The sequence below is a fragment of the Gastrolobium bilobum genome, unplaced genomic scaffold, assembly GCF_033153095.1.
Source record: "Gastrolobium bilobum isolate Gb01-03AN ecotype WA unplaced genomic scaffold, APGP_CSIRO_Gbil_v1 utg251687, whole genome shotgun sequence".
Classification (NCBI taxonomy): domain Eukaryota; kingdom Viridiplantae; phylum Streptophyta; class Magnoliopsida; order Fabales; family Fabaceae; genus Gastrolobium; species Gastrolobium bilobum.
The window spans coordinates 15,439-20,317 of NW_026897433.1; the positions used below are offsets into that span (position 1 = coordinate 15,439).

Consider the following 4,879-nt stretch of genomic DNA (forward strand, 5'->3'; position numbering starts at 1 on the left):
CCGCACAGACAGTTCTTCACTTCTTTTTTATCGATCCATTTCATCCTTCTTTAATTATAAATCACATTTGCCAATCGAAGACGTCTTGCATCTCGCTTCTTTCCATTCATCCGCTATACTTTAGATTGGTTCAATTGCAATGTTCAAAAATCAAGTATTATACAGTGAATGGTAATATTCCCAACTCCATAGCTTATTTGTTCTAAATACCATAGATTCTCTATTTCACATGACATATAATGAAACTCCTTTTTCTAGCTATATATGTGTACATCTTAGCATGCATAAATTTGTGATTTTGGGATAATCCAAAATTTAATTTTTTTTCCCTAAAATAAAAATCCAAAAACCAAATACCCAATAAAACTATGAATTGTGATATGTACGAGGCAAGTTTTGATATGAATATGATGTAATGAAACTCCTTTTATCGCCTCATAATTTCTTTAACCTCTTTTTTCCTTATAAGAATTATTGCAAGTTCAATGGAATAAGAGCTTAGTGTGGTGGTGACAGGTTCAATGGGATAAGAGCCTAACAATGTTAATGTCATAAGGCAAGATCAATGATGCAAGAGTCTAACAAACCTAGTGCGGTGGAGAAGTTTGTGTTAGTAGACATACAACCTCAAAATGATACTGCGGACAAGGATCAATTAGTAAGTGAATCTAATTATCTGAAGGGGGCTTGGCTCCCAAACATTTGGGACTAATGGAGATTGTCCATGTAACTTATAAATGGTCTTTGCTCATAGGATGAGGAAAAAAGAGGAAGAAAGCCAAGTACTAAATTTGTTGAGACCAGGAACTTATCGTTGAGGGCAGAGATTGTGGACTTTGCACCAAACAAAGTAATGCTTTTAATTCTTGAAATTATCCGTCTACTAGTTTATGAGTGAGTGAAAATTCAGATGTGGCAGTGTAAAGTAGATTTCATTATATCAATAATTAGGATCAATATACAGTAATAGAGTTTCTTATTTTTGCCAAAAAAATCATATCACTATAACTTATATGATGATCTTTGCTCTTAGGCTTAGAAAAAAGGAAAAAAGCTAAGTAATAATCTTTTTGGGGGGAAATATCATTTCAATTTGAACTTCTAGAAATTTTTTTATGCTTTTTAATTGTCTATGTGTTTGCGCAATATATACAATTTGTATCTCGAAATCAAAGATTAGATAATAAAAAACCAAGTGATTTTTGCCTATTTTCCCATGGATCTAGGTTCCTAACTACAAAGTTAGAATCTATATCATGTAATTGTTATTGTGATCTTCTATTTCAAGTTTTCGTTGATTATTTTCCATGTTTGTAAGACGCTAGCAATCTGCATCTCTTGTCCAGATTGTGTTCCTGCTAAGAAATATGGTAGATTCAATGGATCTACTTGACCTAGTTTCTAAACCCCTAAAAGATCAAATGTCAATGAGTCTAATTGTCTGCATATAATTGTTCGTAAGACTATATAGTTAAAAACTTCACACAGGTAAGTGTATTAACAATCTTGTCTGTCTTTGAGATCAGGAATTTATCAAAGAAATACAAGAATTAGCAAATGCAAAAGATACTCCTCAACATGCATTAGCTATTATCCCCATAATAGAGGATGCTGATGTTGCACTGATGTTGAACCAAATAAAGTAATGCTTTTGATTCTTGAAATTCTCCTTCTATTAGTTTTTGAGTGAGTGAAATTTATGTTGTGGCAGTGTAAAATATGTTTCCTTATATCAATCATTAGGTTACACTAACAGAGTTTCTTATTCTTGTCTTAAAATTATATAATTATAAGTTATATGATGGTCTTTACTTTTAGGCTAAGCAAAAAAGAGGAAGAAAGCCAAGTAATAAGTTGGTTGGGGAAATTTCATTTCAATTTCAACTTCCAAAAGTTTTTAATAAAAATAACATTGACTTAGACAAGGTAAGGAGCTAGTTTTTGAACAATTTGAAATTGCTTTATGTGTTTGCATTCATGTTACTTGAAATGCAACAATTCAAATGTAATTTATAATATAAGAAATATATTTTTGAACAATATATTATGGAAAATTTGCAACAGGTACAATCAATCAAATATGGAAATTATGCACGCGAATTTTCAATGAATCAAAGACTACAACATTGGAACATGCAACAAAGGGAACGACATAACGGGATGCGAGATGTTGTAAGATAAGCCTACAAATTATTTTAATGCATAATAAGATTATCTTTCCATTAGATTTTGTATTCCAACTTATGATAAATACATGCCATTTTGAAGAATAAATTATATAGCTAGTTTGTTTATAATTAATAATTTTTGTTGCAAATCATATCTTCACAAAAATTTAAATATGCTAGCTTACATTGACAACTAACATATATAATTGCTTGTGCAGTATTTTCATCACTTAACATTGCAATAGAAATTTCGATCAAAGCAAGAAGTAATCCAGTTTGTTCTTTGGGAAACTTATCCTCCCAAACATGAAAATAAGACAAGAAAGACAGTTGAAGCTGGAATAGATAACCAGGTATGTATCATTCAAATAATGAAACATTATATATGTTCTACATTACAATAATGTTTTTATGACTGATCTAGTTTCCACGTGGGGTTCAGATTTAACATGCACTCCTTAAAACAACAGGAGAGAAAGATCTTCTCACCCACACAAGATTGAAGCAGAGAATAAGTTGATGGATGATCAAATGGTCAAGGAATCCTCAAAATTAGGAGAAATGTAAATGGAATAGATCTTAGTTGTAACGAAGATGCTCGATGAGACTAATGAGAATCATCAGTTTTTTTGTTTTAATTCGTTCTTTGATGTTTTCTTGAAAAAGGTTGCCATAAACATTGAATATCTTATATTCTCCCTTCTAATTTTGATTCCGCTACATTGCATCTGAATTAATGTTATTAGAATTGTTTTAATTCTATTTTGTGTTGTGAAAAAGGTTCATATTATGCAAATTTCGTTTTAGTTGAAGTTGTGTTGAAAATTGTTAAATTTTGAATTGTTTCTTGAATTAGAAGTAACACACAATTCACCCTCTTATGTGATTGTTTAGCTATTTTTTCTTTTCAATTGGCCTCAGATCTTAGGTTCTCTTGTTATAGGATTAATCACCTAGAGATAAAGGTCCATAATATGGCTAGTTTTAACAATGATTTGCCTCAACAAGGTAGTTCAACTAATAGGTCACCTTTCTTTATTGGAACGAATTATCCTTATTAGAAGTCTAGGATGCAAATCTTCTTAGAATTTATAGATTTAAGAGCTTAGACAACAGTAGAAGATGGATATGAATTTCGTACCATTACAAAAGGTCAACGTCAAACGGTTTCTAAAAACGTTAAGGATTTTAGTGATGTTGAACTTAGAAAAGCTCAATGGAATGCTAATGCTAAAAATTTAATTACAAATGCTCTAGTTAGAGATGAATACTTTAGGATCTCATATAGTAAATATGCTAAAGAAATGTGGAAAGTGTTAGAGACCACACATGAAGGAACAAATGAGGTTAAGAGATCTAAACAAAATGCACTCACTATTGAATGCCTTAGGTATACATTACAATGATGGCAAATGATCAACAAAATTCTAAGATGCATGGCCAAAGAATGGGATGCCAAAGATCTTGATACAATGCAAATTGCTACACTTTTTTGAGAGCTTCAAGAATATGAATTTGAAATGAAAAGGCATAAAATAATTTTTGAGGAAATATAATCAAAGTAGAGGATATCAACTACATTGTACTCATGATTCTTTCAACTTAGACCAAATAGAACTGACTGGGAACATAGCCTTAGGACCACGAAAGTTTCCAACTTTGAGAGATACAGAAAATGGGTTTCATGTTAGCTGAGAGATAGAGAGCACTAAGATAGGGCCAAATTTTAACATTAGATAAGACCAAATTATAATTAATGTTCCCTTTCTTTCTTTCTCTCTTTGCTTCTCTTTTTCTCTCTCTTTGATCCATTCTTTTTCCAGTGAATCCAGTGTTCATCATCTTTTTCTAGATACCGTCTCCTTGTAAGTTTTCGGACGTATTTTTCATTCTTATACCGTATTTTCGTTGTTACTGGATCTTTCTTTGCCCGAACGGACGTCCAAACACCATTACCGTCGTTGTCCACCACTGTCCTATGGCCTTTTCCGGCGAGCCACTACCGTCTGCTAATGTTCCTCTCGTCTCTTGTTATTTTACATGGTATCTAGAGTCTAACGTCTAACGAGAGGAATCCTTGTCCGCCTTTTCTTACTCTTTTTCATAATTTTAATATGGTAGTAGAGAGATACCACTCACCATGAGAGATTGACTTTCCTAATTTTTCCCTTTCTCTTTTTCTCTCTCTGGCTCTCTTAGTTTCTTCTTCTTGCTCTTATCTTCCCTTGAAGACCCAACCACCATAAACAACTAGCACTGGCCAGAACCATCTCTGCCTCTGCTCAACAGCCGTTCTCGTCGTCCCTGTTCATTTGGTCACCGCCACAGTCCATCGCCAGAATTTTGCCCAACGACTTTTCGGCCACCAACAACCACCGTTCGGATCGTCTTACCCGTGCGCTCACTGTCGTTCAAGCTGCATCTCTTTCCTCCAGCCACATCATCTTTTCTTCTCTGGCTGAATCTTGTTTCTTCCGGCTGCGTTTTCTTCTTCTTTGGTGATTTATTGTTTTTATTTTGATTGTTTTTTATAGCTTGTATTTGGCCTATTTTATTTTATTCCCACATATGTTTGTGATGTTATTCAAGTATGATTTGGCTTCTATTTGAAATTTTTTTGCCATTGTTTAGCTTTATTTTGGCCTCCCATTCAGGGGGAATATTTATCTCCGTTGTTGCCTGGTTCGCAGATTATTCTAGTTACACTGGCT

The 4,879-nt window shown here is 33.2% G+C and overlaps 1 long non-coding RNA gene across 2 annotated transcripts; it reads left to right on the top strand.

Annotated features, from left to right (window-relative positions):
- On the top strand, positions 1-2,900 carry LOC133306865 (uncharacterized). 2 transcript variants are annotated; one of them, XR_009750973.1, is made up of 7 exons: positions 1-171; positions 517-658; positions 755-850; positions 1,527-1,642; positions 2,065-2,172; positions 2,387-2,521; positions 2,611-2,900. It is a non-coding gene; the product is annotated as an uncharacterized LOC133306865 (long non-coding RNA). The 2 variants fall into 2 exon arrangements; XR_009750972.1 differs by lacking the exon at positions 1,527-1,642.
- Positions 2,901-4,879: the final 1,979 nt, after the last annotated feature.